The 24,336-nt window shown below is 41.5% G+C and overlaps 1 long non-coding RNA gene across 1 annotated transcript; it reads right to left on the bottom strand.

Annotated features, from left to right (window-relative positions):
* Positions 1–1,027: 1,027 nt before the first annotated feature.
* On the bottom strand, positions 1,028–9,250 carry LOC147917362 (uncharacterized). Its single transcript, XR_015552099.1, has 3 exons — positions 9,124–9,250; positions 5,156–6,126; positions 1,028–1,886 (listed from the first exon to the last, which is right to left on the bottom strand). It is a non-coding gene; the product is annotated as an uncharacterized LOC147917362 (long non-coding RNA).
* Between the last annotated feature and the right edge of the window lie 15,086 nt (positions 9,251–24,336).

The raw sequence follows: 24,336 nt of genomic DNA, 5'->3' as shown, positions 1-24,336 counted from the left end.
GAAGGATCAGGTGGATGGGGGTGGAGATAGGGGGTGGCCAAAGTTTAAATCAGGTAGTGGAGTAGGCATCATTGAAATGAGAGTTGATCCAGGTCTTGATGGAAGTGACTGAGTTAGCCGTAGGGCTCTCTGGAGGAGAAGCGTTCCAGGAAGAGAGAGTGCTGGTACAAAGGCAGGAACTGTTATATTTTACAGATGAGGAAAATGAGACCCAGAGAGGTTAGGACACCTGCCCTGCATCACACAGCTAATCAGTGTCAGAACTGAGATACAAAGATAATTTGTCTGTTTTCAGAACTGGTTCTAATCTCTTCACCATGCCACCTTGTAGGCTCATGATAAATATTTGTTGAATGCATGCATGAGTGAAGTATACTAACCACAGATGACCTCTATTAGTAGTTTAGAAAATGGGTGTGGGAGGATAGGGTTTGGAATGGATCAATCATAAGGTTGGATACTCTTTTTTATTTTTGAAGCTGATTACCCTGGAGGAGGGGCTTCTGAGAGATGTCGGTGTACGTTTGTGTGCCTGGAGGCGAACACAGCGCGCAGCACAGCTCAGTGCAGATCTGGCTTTCCCACCCCAGCACCCTCTGCGGTTAAAGCCTCATCTGCCCCACGGCACTGACTTAAGGGGCAAGAGAGGTAATGGGACGTACAGCACTGACGCTCCCTGAGATGTCCCCTTATTACTCCTCCCGTTTCCCTCCCACTCAGCGTGGGCGTGCCTGGGACACACACACCGCAGGAAATGACAGGCAGGATGAGGGGGACAGTAGGCTATTGAAGGATAATGAAACTGACAACAGTGAAGCCAAGAGGAGTGTGTTTGCCGCTTATAACCGAAACATGAAAGACGACACAGAAAACATATCAAAAGGGATATGTGACTTCAAGTCCATTTTGCGATTCTTCAGCCTTCTTTAAACAAACTGCCAGACTCTTGCATCTCTTAACTGTCTGGAAATTTGCTAGGTTTGAGTGTTACTTAAGTTACTTACCCTGGGTCTGCAGTAAGGACTCTTCAGGATAAACCTCAAGACTTAAAGAAAGTGATGGAAAAATAAACCCCTTTGTTTATAAAAATCATATTAGAGTGTCACATTGACGAGCTTTGATAGAGCAAACACTTTTTGAGAGCTGGGAATAGGCAAATGAGGCACATAAGAAAACAGCCGTGATCTCCATCTTGAAGGATTTTGCAACCTGGTGTGGATACAGCTCTCATCCCTCCGCTATGCTGTCTGGTAGGCGAGCAATCCATGGATTGTGAATGAATGAGTGAGCGAATGTACTAGTTATAGGCTACCACTACTAGATTATGGAAGAGGGTGTGTCAGTCTCAAGGTCAGATAATATTTTTATTTTCTAAGTGGAAACATGTAAGTCTGTATATCATTGTCTTTGGTGGAGACAATGTTCACCACACCTCTGTTCCTGGATGCATGGGAAGAGTCTGTTGTGGTTAAATTTGGGCCATGTGACTAATTCTTGCCAAGGGAATGTGAACAACAGTGATGTGTGGGTTCCAGTCTAAAGTGGATAAGAGTAGGGAGTCTTCTCTATGCCCTCTCTTCTCCTGCCCAGACAACCTCGGAAGCCATGTTTTCCAGATGGCGTAGCCACAGGATGGAGGAGGACCAGTTCCACATCAGTCCATGACATGAGCAAAAAATGGGTGTTTGTTGGATTGGGCCACTGAGGTTTAAGTTTATCTGTTTGTGGTTTTTACATCATAGCATTAATTATTCAGATTAGTACACATGCCAAAACCATGTGAAGGAAGAGATGGGTTAGAACTGCTTTTAGATAGTGTAAGCAACCAACCAGAAGAGGCTTTCTGAGAGGGTCGACACAGAAGTGTGTTTTCCAGGAGGGTCAGCCTACGAATTGAAAGAGAGAAGAGGGGAGATGAGTACATGCACAACATTTTGAATGAGTGACATGATAAATACATTGTCTGGTTGATTTGGTTTATGTTTAGCCAGAGATCAGTATTATGAAAGACTTTATGGAACAGCTCTGCAAAATAGGAAGCTGTTCTCTCCGTCTTTATCAAGGGAGGCTCTGAGTCTGCTCAATAAGTACTTGTCGAGAGAATGAATATGTTTAATTTGAGTGAATGATGCGTGGTGTCTAGTATATGGTATGAGCTCTCAAAATATTTGGTGATGATGGATAGACTGACTTCAGTTCATATGAAATCAGGAGCCAAAAAAAATCTCTAGAAAGATTCATTCTCTCTTATGTACACTATTTTTTCTTATTTCTTTTAGGAAGATGGGAATATGAAATTATTAAAGGGATTGAGGACCATGGACAAAAAATAAGTTACAGCTGAAAGTTTAATAAATATAGTTTAATAATAATATCCAAGGAGACCAACTTATAAATTCACTCTTTGTATCACATTGCATTATTATTATTATTAATTTTAAGAAATTCTGCCTTCATTGAAACAATAATGATCATGAGTTAATAATGAAGTTTTTAAATTTCTACATATATATTTGAATTTCTTGTACCCTTAAATTTCATGGCAAAAACCCAAATTCAGCCAGTAATTTTATTTGCTAATATTTTACATTGAAGCATAGAGTCTGACGTAACAAATGATTTGCTTTCAGAGTAAGAGCCTAAATAAACCACTGCGGCAACTTTTTAATTTTCTAAAAGACATACTTTCATTATTTTCAAGCACAAGATACTCAAAATAGGCCAAAAGAAAGTGATTTATTTAAGTTTGGCCTGGTACAAGTCCTTCAGGACATCTACCTGTTTTAAATACCTAAGAAAGACCGTCATGAACACATCTATGCAGATTTCAATGAGCTTTATAGGCGTGTGCTCTCATCCTACCAACCTTGTCCACTACAGGTTTTGGACAATACAACACATATTGGTAAATTATACCAAAATTATTCAGCAGTACCCTTAGAAAATCCTTCAAAAGACCTCATGTGGAGTGACTGGTGTACTAATCATATTATTAACTACACACATTTCAATTTTCAAGTAAATCTGACCAAATTGAACCTACATAAAACCTCTCCAGAAAAAAAGTTCAAGTTAATATGAGACTTTTTTGCTAGTGAAGAATAAGGACCTTAAAGAAAGATTAGGGTGATTGTATAGACACTGAAGAGAAGGAATAAATATGAGCTACATTTGTGGCTCAGAAGAGATCTTTGGGATAGAAGAAGCCAGCCAGGAAAAAGACCCTTAGAGTAGGATGCAGAGAAATAAACTCTTGTGACATCTGGTCTAGATTGGCATCTGTTGCTGAGTCACCCTGGGCCTGTTTCACATGGTTTTGGTCAAGTGTAGCATTGTAGCAAAGTATTGTAAACATTCCACTCTACAGACTTATGTACACGTTTAACTTGAATGGCCTGCATTTTGTGTGTGTGTGTGTGAGGAAGATTGGCCCTAAGCTAACATCTGTTGCCAATCTTTCTCTTTTGGCTGAGGAAGATTAGCCCTGAGCTAACATCTGTGCCCATCTTCCTCTAGTTTGTATATGGGACACCACCACAGCACGGCTTAATGAGCAGTGTGTAGGTCGCCGCCCGGGATCCAAACCAGCGAACCCCAAGCCACCAAAGCAGAGCATGTGAACTTAAGCGCTATGCCACTGGGCCGGCCCCCTGCCTGAATTTTTTAAGAAAGGTATTCTAAACAAAGACAAATCATAGCCTAGTCCAGAGTGTCCAAGTTTATGACCTTTCTTTCTGGAGACCTTTCATCTGGACCTTACGACCTTTCATCTGGAGATGAGGATGAAGAATTTCTCAGAAAAATTGCATGAGACCCCATGCCCACTCCCAACACCACCTCCAGGTGGCAAATCTCAACCTAGGGTGTGAGCAAACTCCTTCCATAAATTCTCATGGCTCGGGGGCCGGCCCCGTGGTGTAGCGGTTAAGTGCACGTGCTCCACTGCTGGCAGCCCGGGTTCAGATCTTGGGCGCACATCGGTGCACCGCTTGTCAGGCCATGCTGTGGCGGTGTCCCACATAAAGTGGAGGAAGATGGGCACGGATGTTAGCTCAGGGCCAGTCTTCCTCAGCAAAAAAAGAGGAGGATTGGCATGGATGTTAGCTCAGGGCTGATCTTCCTCACAAAAAGAAAAAAAATTCTCATGGCTGGTTGCAGACCTTCCAGATGTGTGGAGAAAGGATATATGGCAGAAATACTTTATATGCCAAAAAAGATAAAAGTCAATCTTCTATATGCAATTTGACCTGCATATCTGGTTTAGTACTCTGTCTGAATTTTTAAAATTCCAAATCTATGCAATCTAAATGACGATATTTTATTATATTAACTGGGCAGTGATAATTAATGTGTTTCCCCATTATAGACCCCAACCAATACTTAGCTTTTGTGCCTATGTAAATATCTATGTAAATATTGAATTGTGTCCTCCAGGTTCACTTTCGTGCCCTATACAGTACAGGTATGTTTTGCTTAGTGGAAAGCCAAAATGCAAACTCAGATTTTATAAAATATGAAAAGTAACCAATTAATATCCACATCTATGAATTTAACTTACAAAGGGAAGCACAGCTCTTGCTATGGGAGGTGTGATACCATTCCCACCATCCCACCATGCTATCACTGTTTCTGCAAATCAAATAAAAGGAGCCCAAAGAGAGTGGAGGCTAGACCTCTGAGCATGAGCATGGATGGGGAGTCACTGTCATTCAGGGTCAAATGAGAAGAGTGGTTATTCCATTTGATGACAATCTCAGATAATGGCTTCAGCCAAGGATACATATTTGAAGAAAAAGTGAAAGTAGCTTGAAAGAATCTAGCTTGCTTTATTGACATTTCCCTTAATAGTTCACTTTTCAGGACGATATCAGTCCAACCGTCATCATCAGCAGCAGCATCATCATCATCATCATCATCATCATCATCATCATGGCTCTCATTGAGTGTTTACTTTGTGCCAGATACTATAGAAGACACTCCTCATGACCCTTTATCTATCATCTATCTACTTTTATCTATCTATCTATCTATCTATCTATCTATCTATCTATCTATCTATCTACTTATCTAATCATAATCCTCTAACTACATAAAGCAAGTACTATTATTACTGCCATTTTACAGATGAAAAAAGAGAGGCTTCTAAGAAACTTACCAAAGTCACAGCAGGAAAGCAACAGTGGCAGGAACCCAAGCGGTACAGTCTGTCCCTAGAGCCCGTGCTCTTGACCACTATAGCGTGCTGCCAGCTCCTGTAAACTGATGGAATGTCGTGGCAGGTGACTCCATTACTTTCAACAGCTGGCGTGAGGGTCATTCCATTACAAAGCGTGCAGCACCTGACCCTGAGGTGGTGCCACTAAAGAGCCACACCAAGAAAACCACAGCACCGCCACAGTCCTGCAGCGTTGGTGATTTTCAAATACAGATATGTGGGGCTTGCTAGAACATAAATTCAGGCCAGATCACAGGAGTGCACCTGGTGAAACACTGTTAGTGTGCATTTTGGTGGTTTGGAATATTTATTAAATGACAGTAGCAATTGTTACTCTTCAGGTCAATTTGATGTCTGCCTAAAATTAAAGGAAAGAGTGGACTTGTGAATTCATCAACTGAACTTGGATATAAAGGACCACATCTCACATGTCAAAATCCTAGCCACATGCCTATAGACACATTTTATTTTCAATTCATGTAGGAATTTATTTAAGACTTAGAGGATGCCTAAGACCTATTCTTGGCCCTTTCCTGTGTCTCATGTTGAATACGATAATGTGGTGCACTGGGTGTGAATCTCTTGTCAGCATTCTCAGGCTATATAGCAGGAGAGACCCTTCATAGAAGGATTGGCATCCTGAAACCTCTCTCCCCGGTTCTAAGAACTGGCGATGGAAAGGACATTCTGGCTTCCAGGATGAAAGGCTGCTTTAATTATGCTTTATATGCAGAACCTTGGGATGCATGTATCACAGGCCCTGTAAAATAGAGAGAGAGTGGGATTGGTGAGGCTCTAGGGAAAGCCTCTGAGCACAGCTGTCTCCACACAGTGACATAATGAACCAGAAGAGCAGTGAGGCTCACGCAGCATCAGTCTCTCCATCCCTTACAGCCTGGCATTCATCTGTCCTGTGTGATAGATAAAGAAGGGAGAAGCTTAAATCATGTTTTTCTGTTCTGAAAGAGAAGGGTTTTATGTCAGTAGCTGTAATCTCAAATCATTAACTTTAAGTCAACACTGCAAAAGATCAACAATGCAAATGTGCTTACTGAAGTAGTGCAGGAATATAGTGCAAGGGCTTGTGTGAAGAGCACACTGGAATGGCAGGTATAGGTTAATTGAGAATTGTACGCAAAAAGGAAAATAGAATTGATATGTTTGTTTAATATTGACTTGTTTAAAAGCCGTGGATCAATGCCAAGCTGCTCTTCATTTCCTCTCTCTAATACCATTTTTTCTTTAAGAAGATGTTTTCAAGTTTTTTTCTCTCTTTTGAAGAAGTGGGGCTAATTACGAAATAAGAAATGTGCAGACCCTCTACTGAGTACAGAGAAAGACCTGCAGTTATTTCATGCCTTAAAGCCAGCAAGGGAAAAAATGGAATTCAAACTCTTCATCGACTGCTGTTAATTCATAATTTTCAATGTAATGAGATTGGAATGAGCTGTGCAGAAAGGCTGCAGCCTGCATAACAACAGGCTCTCGGAGAGAGTCCAGTCTGCGTGGTTCCGTTCCTTACTCCTAGGGTCTTCCCAGAGAGCTCACAACAAAAAAAATCACGATTGGTTGGAGAATATCATGCTTTTTTTTTTAACTTAAAATCCATTCCCAGATCCCATTCAACAGGCATTTTTAATATTTGAGATAAAGTCCAGTAAGTTCTCTGTGGAAAAAAAAAATCTATTAACACAGTATGTTGGGAATTTAAATAAGAAAAATTATATGAACAATAGATACTCAGAAAGTAGTTGATAAAAATCCCACATTTCCAATTTAAAACTTTAGAAATAGACTACTTCCTTAATTTGAAAAAGTAGCTCTCTTCCGAAACAGCAGCTAAATCACACTCAGTGGGAGAACAGTAGAAGCTTCTCCATGGATTTTAGGAACAAATCAAGGATGCTCGCTGGAAGTCATTATGGTTTAAGCTTATCACAGCGGGTCTGGACAATGCAATAAAAATGAAATGGAAATGATAGAATGGGTATTGGAGTGGAGAAGAAAATTATTATTTATATTCTCAACATGTTTTGCATAAATAACAAATATAGATTATTTACCAAACCCAAGAAAATCTACCAAAAATTTATTAGAGGCTCTAGTCAATGTCTTCTGTTCTGGTCAAAGAACAGCCGCCACATCCCCTCAGCAGGACTGCAGGCGACCCCACTCAGAAAACAGAGCCATCTAAAGTGGACTTTCATACACTCCCACCAGCACCTCTGTGAACATGTACGTAAGCTCCATGCCTGTTGTAACAGGTGTACTGCCCTTGCTTTACCCACAGCCAATCCCTTCACCTGTGCACTGGCTCTTATCCTCTCATCTAGTTAAGGACATCACTCTTGCACTTATCTCCTCTCTCTCACATTATCACATTTACCATCTTTACTGGATCATTCCCATTGGCATCCAGACATTCTGCAATATCTTCCATCTTAAAAAGCCATCCCTTGGCCTGACATCACCATCCAGCTACTGCGCTATTGATTAGCTCCCCTTTCCAGTAAAACTCCTTTTAAAAGTTCTCTTTACTCACTTTTTGCACATCTTGACCTCCCATTCTTTCTTGAACCCAGGTCTATCAAGTTTTTGCCCCTACCACTTCACTGAAACAGCTCTTACTGAGGTCACCACCGACCTCCTGCTACTCTGAGCCAGGGCTCAGTTCTCAGTCCTGTCTTTACTCCATCTGTCAATAGCATCTGAGTCAGCTGGCCACTCTTTCCTCTTGAAATGACTTGCTCACTTAGGCCATGGGACACCATTTCTCTTGGTTCTCCTACCTCAGTGGCTATACGTTGTAGCTCTTCTTTGCTGGATATTCCTCACTTTCCTATTTTCTAAATATTGGAGTGTCTCAGGGCTTAGTTCTAAGACCTCTTTTCTACATACACTCACTATCTAGACAATGTCAAATAGTCCCATGGCCTCAGATACTGTGCTGATGACTCTCAAACTTACCATATTCTATCAGGTCTAAGGATGACTCTTAAACTTACCATACTCTATCATTTCTAAGACACACTTTTTCCACATTTTATTGTAGCTTAAGTTGGGCTGTGTCTTACAGTTGATGCCATCTTATAATTTTTTTGTCATCCAGGCAGGGGTCATGAAGTGGTTGCTCTTGCCTGCACATGTGAGAATTTGGTCATGTTTATTTATATTATCAATAGTCCAGTTGAATTATGTATATAGTTCCTATTACTTGTGTTGACACCACACACCAAACAATACAAGTGAATGGAGAGAGATTGCCAAAGACCTTGGACTAGATGAAAGATATGTTAAGTAATGAGAGTTTGATGTGACCAATCCATGTGTCATAGGAACGTCATTAAGAGGCCGAGCATCAGTTTGTCAGAAACTTTGAATAGAAGTGCTTACTTTTGGGGGAGGAAGTCAAGATGGTGGCATAAGCAGACTCTGAACTCACTTCCTCCGGTGGACACAGCCAATTTACAACTATTTGTGGAAAAATTACCCCTGAGACAGAACTGAAAACTGGATAAGAGGAACTCCTGCAACAACGGACAATCCTAATTGAGGTAGAAGAGGCAGAGACTCCCTTCCGGAGAGGAAAACGCCGCCTTCACAAGCCGCCAGCGTCACGGCCGCCGGGAGCAGCTCACAGGTACGCAGCCTCCCTGGAGGCGCGGGGCCCTGAGCCGGGGAGCGCCGCCACTGGGGGCATTTTGTGGACCCAGCACAATTGAGACGAGTGGCACAATATCTGACTGTGCCTGCTACTAAAGCATTGGGGAGTACCCCCAGAAAACCTGGTTCACAAAGAAATTAAAACTGGCTCTTAAAGGGCCCACGCACAAACTCACCCGTTTCAGAAAGCATCCTAAAATCACCAGAAAGAAAGGTGCACAGTGCTTTGGTGAAAAGAGACTCACCTAGTGGGCCCTGGGTGCATCTCGGTGAGAGGTGAGACCTCTCCAGGGACTGGGACATTGGCGGCGGCCATTGTTGTGGCCTGGTGTGGGCGTACTGACACAGACGCCATTGGAGTTCTCCCTGAGGCCTGCTAGTCCAGGGTCTGCCCCACCCGCTAGAGCACGGATTTAATCCAGCTCAGTCAGGGCAGGCAGCCCACCCTAGAGACTGGCCCCACCCAACAACAAGCCCTCAGGCAACGTGTGGGCCTGCATAGATTGGTGACTGGATTCTCTGCAGCCTGGCAACTGAGCTGACTTGAGCGGGGCAGGGTGTGCACAAGGAGCGGGTGGAGAGTGTGGGGCGGTGGCGGAGTGTCTGGGTCTCCCGCCGTGGTGAGACTGGGTCCGCTTGGGGAGGTCGGGGTGCTCACACGGGGCAGGACTGTGTTGACTGTGTGTGTGGACCTGTGGGCAACAGGGCTTCTCAGCCGCAGAAGACTTGTGCTTCTCAAAGACCCACATAGGGGGTTTGCCCCACCTTCCAAAGCCTGAAACAACTGGGTGCTCCTGTGCCTGAGGCCAGCCCCACCCAGCTGCAATCCTCAGAGAGCTGACAAGAGACCTAATAGGCTGGAGGCTTATAGCAATTGTAAGGCTCTGAGCCTAACAACCTGCCACACTGGGGCCCCACTCACTTAAAAGAAATACTGCAACACAAATATGGTATTAGACTTGCAGCCAACTGTGCTGGGGCTCCCCACACCTGATAAAGAGACTGAAGGACCCACAACTACTACAAGCAGCTGAGCAGTACAACAGCTGGCCAGGAGCATAACTCGGCCTCCCTGGGCACCTACAGGGAGAGCAAACAGGCCACAACAGAAGGACACACGTAGCCCACATAGGGGCCACCCCTGGAACATTGAGAACTGAGGGAAGCACACTGCAGGCCTCCTAAGCCATCACTTACATAAGGTCACCTATCCAAGAGCAGGAGACGTAGCTGACCTACCTAATACATAGACACAAGCACAGGGAAAGAGGCAAAATGAGGAGGCAAAGGAATACATTCCAAGTAAGGGAACAGGACAAAACCCCAGAAAAGGAACTAAGTGAAACAGAAATGAGCAACCTACCTGACAGAGAGTTCAAACAAAGAGTGTTAGGGATGCTCACTGATGTGGGGAGAAGAATAGATGAACTCAGTGAGAATGTCAACAAAGAAATGGAAGATATAAAAAAGAACCAATCATAAATGAAGAATACAATACTGGAAATTAGAAATTCGCTAGAGGGACTCAAAAGCAGAGTAGAGGATACAGAAGAACAGATCTGTGAGCTGGACGAAAGACTAGAAAAAATTACCCAAGCGGAACAGATAAAAGAGAAAAGAATTAAAAAGAGTGAGGGAATTAAAAAGTCTAAGGGACCTCTGGGGCAACATCAAGCACACTAACATCCGTGTTATAGGTGTCCCAGAAGGAGAAGAGCGAGACAAAGGGGCAGAGAATCTATTTCAAGAAATAATAGATGAGGGCAGGCTCCGTGGCTTAGCGGTTAAGTGCACATGCTCCGCTGCTGGCCGCCTGGGTTCGGATCCTGGGCGCGCACCGACGACACTGCTTCTCCAGCCATGCTGAGGCCGCGTCCCACATACAGCAACTAGAAGGATGTGCAGCTATGACATACAACTATCTACTGGGGCTTTGGGGGAAAAAATAAATAAATAAATAAAATCTTAAAAAAAAAAAAGAAAAAAAAAAAAGGAAATAATAGATGAAAACTTCCCTAGCCTAAGGAAGGAAACAGACATCCAGGTACAGTAAGCACAGAGAGCCCCAAACAAGATAAAACCAAAGAGGCCCACACCAAGACACATCATAATCAAAATGTCCAGAATTAAAGATAAAGAGAGAATCCTAAAAGCCGCAAGAGAAAGTCAAGTTACATACAAAGGAAACCCCATAAGGCTATCAGCTGACTTCTCAGCAGAAACCTTACAGGCTAGAAGAGAGTGGCACAATGTATTTAAAGTGCTAAACGGAAAAAACTTACAGCCAAGAATACTCTACCCAGCAAGGTTATCAATCAAAATGGAAAGAGAGATAAAAAATTCCCAGACAAGCAAAAATTAAAGGAGTTTGTCACCAAGAAACCAGTGCTACAAGAAATGTTAAAGGGACTAATTTAAGGGGAAAAGAGAAGACCACAAATAGGAAAAATTATCTATTTCTATGATAAGAACGTAATGGATACAAACGCACAAAAAAGAGGTTAGATATGATATCAAAAACATAAAAGGAGGGAGGAGGGGAGTTAAAGAGTAGAGCTTTCAGAAAGAGGTCAAACTAAAGAGACCATCAATTATGTCTAGAAGAAGAAAGGAACAGAGAAGGACTACTAAAACACTGAGGAAAAAAAAAAAAAGTTAAAAAATGGCAGTAAGTACGTACTTATCAATAGCTACTTTAAACGTCAATGGACTAAATGCTCCAATTAAAAGGCATAGGATGGCTGATTGGATAAAAAAACAAGACCCATATATATGCTGCATACAAGAGACACACTTCAGACCTAAAGACACTCACAAACTGAAAGTGAAGAGATGGAAAAAGATACTCCACGCAAATGGCAATGAAAAGAAAGCTGGGGCAGCAGTACTCATATCAGACAAAATAGACTTTAAAACAAAAACTGTAAAAAGAGACAAAGAAGGGCATTACATAATGATCAAGGGAACAATCCAACAAGAGGATATAACACTTGTAAATATCTATGCACCCAATGTAGGGGCACCTAAATATATAAAGCAATTATTAGCAGACATAAAAACAGAAATAGACAGTAACACAATAATAATAGGGGACTTGAACACTACACTTACACCAATGGATAGATCATCCAAACAGAAGATCAATAAGGAAACATTGGCCTTAAATGACACACTAGAACAGATGGACCTAGTAGATATATACAGAGAATTCCATCCAAAAACTGAAGAATACACGTTCTTTTCAAATGCATATGGAACATTCTCCAGGATTGACCACATATTAGGCCACAAAACAAGTCTCCGTAAATTTAAGAAGATTGAAATAATACCAAGCATCTTTTCTGACCACAATGGTATGAAACTAGAAATCAACTATGGGAAGAAAATCAGAAAAGCCACAAATACGTGGAGATTAAACAAAATGCTACTGAGCAATGACTGGGTCAACAAAGAAATCAAAGAAGAAATCAAAAGATACCTGGAGACAAATGAAAATGAAAATACAACATGCCAGAATTTATGGGATACAGCAAAAGCGGTTCTAAGAGGGAAGTTTATAGCAATACAGGCCTATCTCAACAAACAAGAAAAATCTCAAATAAACAATCTAACAATGCACCTAAAGGAACTGGAAAAAGAAGAACAAACAAAGCCCAAAATCAGTAGAAGAAGGGAAATAATAAAAATCAGAGCAGAAATAAATGAAATAGAGACCAAAAAAACAATAGAAAAATTAATAAAACCAAGAGCTTGTTCTTTGAAAAGATCAACAAAATTGACAAACCTTTAGCTAGACTCACCAAGAAAAAAAGAGAGAAGGCACAAATAAGTAAAATCAGAAATGAAAGAGGAGAAATTACAACAGACACCTCAAAAATACAAAAGATTATAAGAGAATACTATGAAAAGCTATATGCCAACCAACTGGACAATCTGAAAGAAATGGATAAATTCTTAGAATCATACAACCTTCCAAAACTGGATCAAGAAGAAGTAGAGAATTTGAATAGACCGATCACCAGTAAGGAGATTGAAACAGTAATCACAAACCTCTCCAAAAATAAAAGTCCAGGACCAGACAGCTTCCCTGGTGAATTCTACCAAACATTCAAAGAAGACTTAATACCTATCCTTCTCAAACTCTTCCAAAAAATTGAGGAGCTCCCTCAAAAATAGGGGGAAGCTCCCTAACTCATTCTACAAAGCCGACATTACCCTGATACCAAAACCAGACAAGGACGACACAAAAAAAAGAAAATTACAGGCCAATATCACTGATGAACATTGATGCAAAAATCCTCAACAAAATACTAGCAAATCCCATACAGCAATATGTTAAAAAGATTATACACCATGATCAAGTGTGATTTATTCCAGGCATGCAAGGATGGTTTAACATTCACAAAGCAATCAACGTGATACACCACATTGATAAAATGAAGAATCAAAATCACATGATCATCTCAATAGATGCAGAAAAATCATTTGACAAGATACAGCATCCATTTATGACAAAAACTCTGAATAAAATGGGTATAGAAGGCAAGTACCTCAACATAATGAAGGCCGTATATGAGAAACCCACAGCTAATATCATCCTCAATGGTGAAAAACTGAAAGCTATCCCTCTAAGAACAGGAACCAGACAAGGATGCCCACTGTCACCACTCCTATTTAACATATACTGGAAGTCCTAGCCAGAGCAATCAGGCAAGAGAAAGAAATAAAAGGGATCCAAATTGGAAAGGAAGAAGTGAAACTCTCACTATTTGCAAATGACATGATTTTATATATAGAAAACCCTAAAGAATCCACCAGAAAACTTTTAGAAGTAATAAACGAATATGGTAAAGTTGCAGGATACAAAATCAACATACAAAAATCAGCTGCATTTCTATACACTAACAACGAAGTAGCAGAAAGAGAAATTAAGAATACAATCCAATTTACAATTGCAACAAAAAGAATAAAATACCTAGGAATAAACTTAACCAAAGAGGTGAAAGATCTGTACACCGAAAACTATAAAACATTGCTGAAAGAAATTGAAGAAGACACAAAGAAATGGAAAGATATTCCGTGCTCTTGGATTGGAAGAATTAACATAGTTAAGATGTCCATACTTCCTAAAGCAATCTATAGATTCAATGCAATCCCTATCAAAGTTCCAACAACATTTTTCACGGAAATAGAACAAAGAATCCTAAAATTTATATGGAACGACAAAAGACCCCGAATAGCTAAAGGAATCCTGAGAAAAAAGAACAAAGCTGGAGGTATCACACTCCCTGATTTCAAAATATACTACAAAGCTATAGTAACCAAAACAGCATGGTATTGGCACAAAAACAGACACAGAGATCAATGGAATAGAATCGAAAGCCCAGAAATAAACCCACACATCTATGGACAGCTAATCTTTGACAAAGGAGCCAAGAACATACAATGGGGAAAAGAAAGTCTCTTCAACAAATGGTGTTGGGGGCCGGCCCCGTGGCTTAGCGGTTACGTGCATGCGCTCCGCTGCTGGCGGCCCGGGTTCGGATCCCGGGCATGCACCGACGCGCCGCTTCTCCGGCCATGCTGAGGTCGTGTCCCACGTACAGCAACTAGAAGGATGTGCAGCTATGACGTACAACTATCTACTGGGGCTTTGGGGAGAAAAATAAATAAATAAAATTATAAAAAAAACCAAGTGATTTAAAAAAAAAAAAAACAAAAACAAATGGTGTTGGGAAAACTGGATAGCCACATGCAAAAAAATGAAAGTAGACCCTTACCTTACACCATACACAAAAATTAACTCCAAATGGATTAAAGACTTGAATGTAAGACCTGAAACTATGAAACTTCTAGAAGAAAACATAGGCAGTATGCTCTTTGACATCGGTCTTAGCAACATATTTTCAAGCACCATTTCTGACCAGGCAAGAGAAACAACTGAAAAAATAAACAAATGGGACTACATCAAACTAAAAAGCTTCTGCACAGCAAAGGAAACCATCAACAAAACGAAAGGCAACCTAGCAATTGGGAGAAGGTATTTGCAAACCATACATCTGATAAGGGCTTAATCTCCAAAATATATAAAGAACTCATGCATCTCAACAACAAAAAAACTAACATCCTAATTAAAAAATGGGCAAAAGACCTGAACAGACATTTCTCCAGAGAAGATATACAGATGGCCAACAGACACATGAAAAGATGTTCAAAATCATTAACTATCTGGGAAATGCAAATCAAAACTACAATGAGATATCACCTCACGCCTGACAGAATGGCTATAATTAACAAGACAGGAAACAGCATGTGTTGGAGAGGATGTGGAGAGAAGGGAACTCTCATACACTGCTGGTGGGAGTGCAAACTTGTGCAGCCACTATGGAAAACAGTATGGAGATTCCTCAAAAAATCAAGGATAGAACTACCATATGATCCAGCTATTCCACTGTTGGGTATTTATCCAAAGAACTTGAAAACACCAGTGCGTGAAGATACATGCACCCCTGTGTTCATTGCAGCGTTATTCACAATAGCCAAGACTTGGAAGCAACCTAAGTGCCCATCAAGGGACGAATGGATAAAGAAGCTGTGGTATATATACACAATGAAATACTCCTCAGCCATAAGAAACGATGAAATCCAGCCATTTGTGACAACGTGGATGGACATTGAGGGTATTATGCAAAGTGAAATAAGTCAGAGGGAGAAGGTCAAATATCATATGATTTCCTTCATTAGGTAGCAGATAATAACAACAATAAACAAACACATAGAGACAGAGATTGGATTGGTAGTTACCAGAGAGGAAGAGGGGAGGGAGGAGGGTGAAAGGGATAATTCGGCACATGTGTGTGGTGATGGGTTGTAATTAGTATTTGGGTTGTGAACATGATGTAATCTATGCAGAAATAGAAGTATAATGATGTACACCTGAAATTTACACAATGTTATAAACCAATGTTACTGCAATAAACAAAAAAACAAAAAACAAAACAAAACAAAAAAAGAAGTGCTTACTTTTCAGCACCATGTGATTTCAGTGAAGAAAAAATGTGTGAGTTTAGAAAAATAGCATCAAGAATTGCAGAATGGGTGTCATGGCTTGGAGGAAAGCCCTGCAGACAACAGTAGCACTCTTTTAAGAAATGCTGCAGTCACCAATTCTTTTGAGGGCGAGGATGATAACTGTGGTGCAAATATATTCTTACTGTTCGTAAGTCTCAAGATAAAGAAGAGCCACATCTAATCTGATGCAGATCACAAAATCACGGGCTTTGAGCCAGAAGCCATGCTTGGATAAGCTTTTTAGAGGCCTTTACAGGTGATGAGTAAATTTTGCATGTAGGTGTGATTGTGAACAATGTGGCTGGAGAGAAGATTGTGGTAGACTGGTTGTATTCATAGCCTCATTTAATGGCTTCCCTGTATCCACGCCCTGTGCCTTATAACCATATAGTCCCCTCCCTGCCTCCGAGCTCGGCTTCGTGACTTGCTTCGGTCAACAGAATGCTAACAAACGCGATCCAAGCAGAGGATAGAACAGCACTTGTGCTTCTGCTTTCTTTCTTGCATAATTGGCGTGTTCACTCTAATTCTCCACTCAAGCCATAAGAACACGCCTGCGTTAGTCTGAGGAGGAATGTAAGAGACAGCAGAGGAGAGCTAAAATGCCTGGTTGTCTCAGCCTTCCCCGTCAGCATGGCCACCCCAGCTGAGGCTCTTAAATCAGCCCACAGCCATGTGAGGGAAGCCAGCCAAATGAGAAGTGTGTCTGGCTGAGCCCCTCTAAATTGCCCACCCACATAGAGCTAAATAAATGCAAAGTGGCAGTGTTCAAATATTCTAATGGGAACCATGAGAACAATGGAATAGACATACAGCTTTTAGGTGCAGAGGCAGAATTAAGATGAGTGGATATAAGTTACAGAAAAGCAGCTTTAAGTCTCAGGTGAGGGAGAATCATCTAATAAGCTAAAGGAGAGGGGACAGATGGGCTCTTCATTTCTTACGGGCCTACTATACGCCAGTCACTGTGCTGGGTGCTCCACCTCAATTATCAAATTATCAGAGAGGCGGTAATTTACCCACTCTATCAGTCAGGGTTCCACCAGAAGTAGGACAGTGATAGAGATAGACAAAGAGAGAGAAGAGATCTAGCAAAGAACTGGTTTGTGCAGTTGGGGGAGCTGACTAGGCAAATCTGAAACCCACAGGGCAGGTATTAGGAAGAGTAGGCTGAAACTCTCGTGCTTGACTTGAAGTTTCAATCCACAGACAGAATTTCTTCTTCAGGGAAGCCTTAGCTCACTCTTCAGGCTTTTCAAATGTTTGAATCAGGCCCACCCAAATTATCTAGGATAATCTTCCTTTCTTAAGGTAAACTGATTATAGACTTTAATCACACCTACAAAATAGCTTCACAGCAATACCTAGATTCATGCTTGATTGACTAACTGGGGACTATAGTCTAGCCAAGCTGACACACAAAAGTGACCATCACACTCATAATCATACCATCTCTAAGTGGCAGAACTGAGTTGTGAATGCAGGTCAACCTAACTCCGAAGCCAGTGCCCTCTTCAGGATATCATCTCATTCACTACTCCAAAAACGTCCTGCCTCTTAAAATCCAGTCCTCGCTATTACCAGCAATATGCAAACATAATCTGCTTAACCATTTGTCAGAAATGGGGAAAGGTGTTCTTGCTCTGGGTAGAGGTTACACTAGAGTGCATTTCAGCACTAAAATTCAGTAACGTTGAATTTTGAATAAATTCAATAATTTATTAAAAATTATTTGAATATTGAATAAAATTTCAAAAATATTGCAGATACTGTTTCCATAGGTTTGAAAACATTATCTTTGCAATATTATTTAAAATATTAATCTGAAGAATCTCAGACCAAAGGGCTTATTAAGTAAATGAAATCTTGGGTCTGTCCTGTTTGTATCTATAGTATCACTTTTTGAGTTGATTCTGAATTAATAGTTTTACAATATATGACATTTAAAGAAATAACTCTAACATTTTATTTACTGAAGTCAGTTGTGGTATGCTGAATAATGGCCTCCCAAAGATGTTCATGTCCTGATTCCAGGAACCTGTGAATGTTACCTTGTATGGCAAAGGGACTTTGCAGGTGTAATTAAGCTAGGGATGTTGAGATGGGAGAGTCTCCTGGATTAGCCCGGTGGGCCCAATGAAATCACAGCAGCTCTTATAAGACAGACCCAGGAGGAGTCAGAACCAGAGAAGGCGATGTGGTGGTGGAAGCAGAGATTGGAGTGATGTGCTTTGAAGATAGAGGAAGAAGCCACAAGCCAAGGAATACAGGTGGCCACTAGAAGCTGAAAAAGGCAAGGGAACAGATTGTCCTTTCAGTGCCCTCAGAAGGAAGCAGCCCTGCCGACACCTTGACATCAGTTCAATAAAACTGAGTTTGGACTCCTGACCTCCAGAACTGTAAGGGAGTAGATTCATGTTGTTTTAGGCTACTAAATTTGTGGTCATTTGTTACAGCATCGGTGGGAAACTAATGTATCAGTAGAGAAAGTGTTTTCTAATTAATTGTTCTAGCATAATGATAGTTATAGGACAATCCTTTAAAGGCAGATGATAATCTTTTGGTTGGCTGACACAACTTCCATCCACAACCTCATTCTGCCTAGCTGGAGGTGCCTTTGTTGGGAGACAAGTATCCACGGGCCTCTTGCATTTCTTTATGTCTTTGTCAGCTTTTGGTCTGGACTATCGTTTCAAGGATATTTGTATAGTGAAGAGCCTTGGCAGATAGAGATATTGTCTTCCTCTCAGGCAGAGGGCAGACATGTTTGCTGCCAGGATAATAAAGATTATGCTTTCCTCCAGAGCATAGATGGGCATGATGCCAGCAACCCCTTTAAAAGATGGGGGCTGACTAAGCTTAGGGTTTCTCATTTGTGACACAAACCCACCATGTTCTCAGCATCATTGTGGACCTGCCTCTATATTGCCATCATGGAACTCGTGGGGAGAGAGGAAGAAGGGAAATCAATGCAAACATGAAGCTCACACAGCTGTGCTGTGCTGTGCTGTGCTGTGCTGTGCTGTGAGTGATGCCTTCTGTAAGTCTCATGCCTTTCGCCAGCATCCACGAAACTGTGCCAGGCGAATCTGTTAGCTTGCGAGTCAAGTCAGTTCTCAGAGCCTCCCAGTTCTTGATGGCCTTCTAGCTGGGAGTAGTCAGGTAACATGGTTTTGGCTTGTGAGGTGTAAACACAAGTCAGCTGAGGGTGCATCTGAAGACACTTTCTTGATTACTCCGTCAATCCCCACCCCTTCCTATAACTCAGATATGATGTCTGAGCTATCTATCTTGCAACGATGAGGCCAAAAGACATTAAAGATGACAAAGCAGAAAATTACAGTCCAGATGCCCAATGGCATCTTTGAGCGGGAAAACCAACCGTGAACTACCTACCTCCAGATTTCTTTTTTTTTTTTTTAATTAATTTATTTTTTCCCCCCAAAGCCGCCACTAGATAGTTGTATGTCATAGCTGCACATCCTTCTAGTTGCTGTATGTGGGACGCGGCCTCAGCATGGCCGGAGAAGCGGTGCGTCGGTGCGCGCCCAGGATCCGAACCCGGGCCACCAGCAGTGGAGCGCGTGCACTTAACCGCCAAGCCACGGGGCCGCCCCCAGACTTCTTATTTTGTGAGAAAAGGCAACTCCTGTGTTGACTCTTACGTTGAGCAGACATTCTGTTCCTTGCAGCTGAAGTCATCTCTGATTAAAGGTGAAAAACGTTTTAAAAGAAATATTTTACTCTGGCTGTATTCATTTCTTTCTCAAGATAAAAATAAATTTGTTATGTTTTAAGTGAAAAAATTATATTTTTGAAAAACTGAAACAATATTGAAAAACATAAAAACAAAACAGTCACAACTACACCCCACCCCCAGGGACTACCATTAATCCTGTCTTGGCGAGGCTGCATGATTAAACGCTCAGAGTGGGCTGGTTCTGGGGTCAGGGTGTGAGTGTTAGAATCTCAGCTCCATCACCTGTTAGCTGTGAGCTCAGGCAAATTGTTTATTCCATGCATCAGATTTCTGGTCTGTAAAATGAGTATAACAATAGCATCTACCTTTTGAGAATTAAATCAGATAACATACACAAAATATTCAGAAATTCTTTACATGGAGGAAGCACGCACAGTGTGGTAATGTGATCCTTGTAGACTTTTATCTGTGAGCTCGTGAGAATGTGTACGTGCACATGCACATACACATTTACATCAAGAAGGAACTTTACAGCCGCATTGTCACTTTCTTCTATGTAACATTGTTTTGGGGGCATATTTCCATGCTGATAAATATAAATTAATATTGTCACTTTTAGTGGTTGTCTGGTATTTCAATATATAAATACATTTTAATTTATTTTACTTTTCCTCTATTGATCAATTCGGTTTTTTAAAAGCTTCCCTGTATCATACAAAATGCTGTGTTGAACATTTTTATCACTTTGCACATTTCCTTGGAATCATTTTTCGGAAATAAAAGTTGTGAGGAGCTCAGCTGACCTGTCACATGTTGGAGTTAATGACAACAACAAAGAGCCAGAATTAAAGTAGACAATCAAGGCTTTCACTTTCTGAGATAAAGTAATAGGCTAGAGCCGGAGAGAGACCCCAGCCCCCTCTTCCATTCTCCCCATGGAAAGGCGCACTGGTTGGCAGTCAGGGATTGTCTGTTCAGGGAGCCCGAACACAAGGCTCCGGCAGGTTTATAGACCCTGGGACTGTGGGGAGCGCCGGGGAAGGGCTAGGGGTAGAGAAGTATCGCGTTCTCAGCCAGAGTCGGGGAAGTGTCTTCCAGGTTCCCCTCCTCCCCGATAAGGAGGCCTCGGCAGAGGCACCCGAAGGCCTCTGCCCATGGCCTCAGAGAGAAAGGGACCTAGGAGTGAAGGTGCTGGCTTGGAATGTAAATACGTGAGGAGCCGGACCACGGGGGGCCTGAGTCCTTGACCGCTCTCCCCTCGGAGACTGCCCTGCACGAGCCCTCTGGTGTGGGGAGGGCAGCTTCCCCATGAGGCCTGCCGGGGAGAGCCTTTGGAATTGCCTGTGGTCGGGCCTGAGAGATCACACAGGTTTTTAACCAGGAGCCAGAGTCCTCATAAATGCTGGTCAAAGGGTATGTACCTTGTAAAGGCTTTTACACCTAATATCCTTCAGAAATGTGAAAATTTGCACTCTTACCACAACATCACCAACACTGGGAATTATTGTTCTTTTAAATATTTGACATCTGTTAGTTAAGAATGGTTTCTCATTGTTTCAATTTCTATTTACTGGTTACCAGGGAAATGGAACTCCTTTCCATTACTGCTTTAAATGGAGCAATTATTGATAGTCTGTCTCTTTCCTACTAATTGGAAAAGGCAGCTTTATCATATACTGAATTTACTTATTCTGGTGCTAGTGTCTTATTTTGAGTATTATAGCTTTAGACTTTATTTTAATATCTGGTAGGGCAGGTCCTGTCCCGTTACTCTTGTTTTGCAATTTTTTCTTGCCTCTTCTCGTGCATTTATTTTTCCAGACAAAATTTAGAATCATTTAATCAAGCCTCTAAAATTCCATTGGGATTTCAATCGGGTTGTGTTGTATTACTAGACGACTTTGTGAAGATGTGACTGACATCTTTATAATATTGAGCTTTACTCTTCACATCATGGTCTATATGTCCAATTTGGATTAGTTTTTAATGAGATAGCAGTGAAAATAACTTGGTTGAGAAAGAGCAAGAAGATTCTGTGGATGTAGTTTTTCAATTTTGCCTAAGTGGGAGTAGGACAAGCCCTTTTATATCAGGACCATAAAAATCATGGCATTTATATGTATACACACACACAGGTGCAGTCCTAATTTTGCATGGTTTTGATATACATGAATTTCAGCTACTATGGTTTAGTTAATAACATCAGTCCCCAAGAGCACAGTTTAAATTTTAGTTACCATAGTATACTAACTATGAGCAATTGCATAAAGTACAAATTTTTACTGCTAGCTCTTCAGTCTACAAATCACGACGTGACCTACAGATCAATGAACTGACCAGTGACCACTCGTGTCTCTTCTTGCAGCGTCTGTCAGAGCTTGGTCACGGTTATTCAGTCCAACCACAGACAGCAAGGTGTGTTGTTGTGTTCCCTCCTTGTCTTCCAGTGATGAACTCATGTGACATTTTACAAAAATGGATAATTGAAAGAGGGAATTGGCCGACAAAGATGAAAGTGTGGCAAAAAAACAAGCAACAATGCTGAAAGTGAAATTTGAGTTGAATGAAAGTGGAATCATAGAAGGAACAGTGACTGTGGGAATATTGACACCACTGCTGTTCAAGAGACTCTAGGGGGCCGGCCCAGTAGTGCAAGCGGTTGAGTGCGCGCGCTCTGCTGCGGCAGCCTGGGGTTCGCCGGTTCGGGTCCCGGGCATGCACCGATGCACCGCTTGTCAAGCCATGCTGTGGCGGCGTCCCGTATAAAGTGGAGGAGGATGGGCATGGATGTTAGCCCAGGGCCAGTCTTCCTCAGCAAAAAAAAAAGGAGGATTGGCAGATGTTAGCACAGGGCTGATCTTCCTCACACACAAAAAAAAGAGAGACTCTAGATATGCAGTTAGGAACAAGCAAACTTACTGATATAAATTCAAAAAGTGGTAGTGACAAAAAGAGTAAAGATGTTCCAGAGTATGTGACACTGGCAGAAAACTTCACCTGAAAGGAACTCTCAGACATTTCATGACATTGAAAATGCAACGGATAAAACTTTGGAAGCTGATCCAAACTTAAAGAGAGTATAATTTGCCGAGGAAAGCATTGGAAAGATGCTTGATCCAGATCATAAATTATATAACAGGAAGAAGGTGATTACTGTTCAAAGTACTCTTGAGAAGTAAAGAGTATTTCTGAGAAATAAAAACAAAGCAATTCAATCCTCAGTGTTTCTAATGTTTTAAATTACAGCATACAAAATTTTACTATATTTTCCATTTCTTTATACATTTGTTACCAACAGCAAGAGTTTTTAACGTTTGGACAACAATATGTCCAAACGTTGAAAGATCACAGAACTGTAATTTTGTGCATTGGTAAGATCATTTTGCATGGTGTCAGCTTGTATGATCATTTTCTGTGATCGTGCATGACCGTGCAAAGTGAGTGCTGCCTGAAGGAAAACAAGGAGGCAGGCAGGGTGAGCAAGAATGACCAGCTGAGTGACTATCTCCCTGCTCAGAGCAGATGGCAGGAGAAGGGAAGCCCATTCACCTCAGCAAGCTAATAACACTCAGGAGACCACCACTGGCCTAGAAGATGAATGTGCTACTACAGAGTTGTATGGGGACACTGCCACTCAAGAAGGTCCTTCTCAAAATAAAATCACTATGTCGAAGAGACATCTGCACCCCCGTGTTAATTGCAGCATTATTTACAATAGCCAACACATGGAAACAATCTAAGTGTCCATCAATGGATGAATGGGTAAAGCAGATGTGGTATATAAACACGATGGAATACTATCCAGCCATCAAAAAAAGAGAATCCTGCCACTTTTGACAATATGGGTGGACATTGAGGGGCATTATGCTAAGTAAAACAAGTCAGACAGAGAAAGACAAATACTCTATGATCTCACTTACATGTGGAATCTAAAAAAATCAAACTCATAGAAAAAGGGACCAGACCTGTGTGGACCAGAGGTGAAGGGTAGGGGATGGGGGGAATTGGATAAGGTCATCAAAAGGTACAAATTTTCAGTTATAAGGTAAATAAAAGTCCTAGGGATGTAATGTACAACATGATGACTGTAGTTAACACTGCTGTATGGTATATTTGAAAGTTGCTAAAAGAGTAGATCCTAAACACTCTCATTGCAAGGAACAAAACTTTTTCTTTTGTATCCAGATGAAATGATGGATGTTAACTAAACTTGTTGAGGTAATCATTTCACAATATATGTAAGTCAAGTCATTATGTTGTGTACCTTAAACTTATGTGGTGCTGTATGTCAATCATATCTCAATAAAAGTGAAAGAAAAAAATGATTTCCCCATAATCATTTTATTTAATATAATATGTCCCTCTGAAGCTTCTGCTTATGAGGGTAGAGGGAATTTCCGGCCCGGGTTCCCTGTGAGGGCCTCCTCTCTCTTTCCTTCAGGAAATGAGATTGTCTGGGTCAGAAATGCCCACTGTCCTGCTGTGTCAGGAGGGTGATGGTTCTTATTCCAGCTCGTTCGTGTGAAGTCATCCCGGCCACTTAATCTTCCAGAGCAGTGACAGGATGAAACCCTCTCAGCCTAATGGGTTCAGGCACATTTTCCCCTGGGCCCATAGCCAGAAATGGATTGATGTGCTGATTTAAAAGGAGAAGGAACGCACAAAGAATTCCTCAAGCCAAGGACGA

The sequence above is a fragment of the Ceratotherium simum genome, chromosome 4 (assembly GCF_057802395.1).
Source record: "Ceratotherium simum simum isolate JZ-2026a chromosome 4, ASM5780239v1, whole genome shotgun sequence".
In the NCBI taxonomy this organism is placed as follows: Eukaryota; Metazoa; Chordata; class Mammalia; order Perissodactyla; family Rhinocerotidae; genus Ceratotherium; species Ceratotherium simum.
Note: the sequence above shows the minus strand (reverse complement) of the source record. Positions and strands in the feature narration are given on the sequence as shown.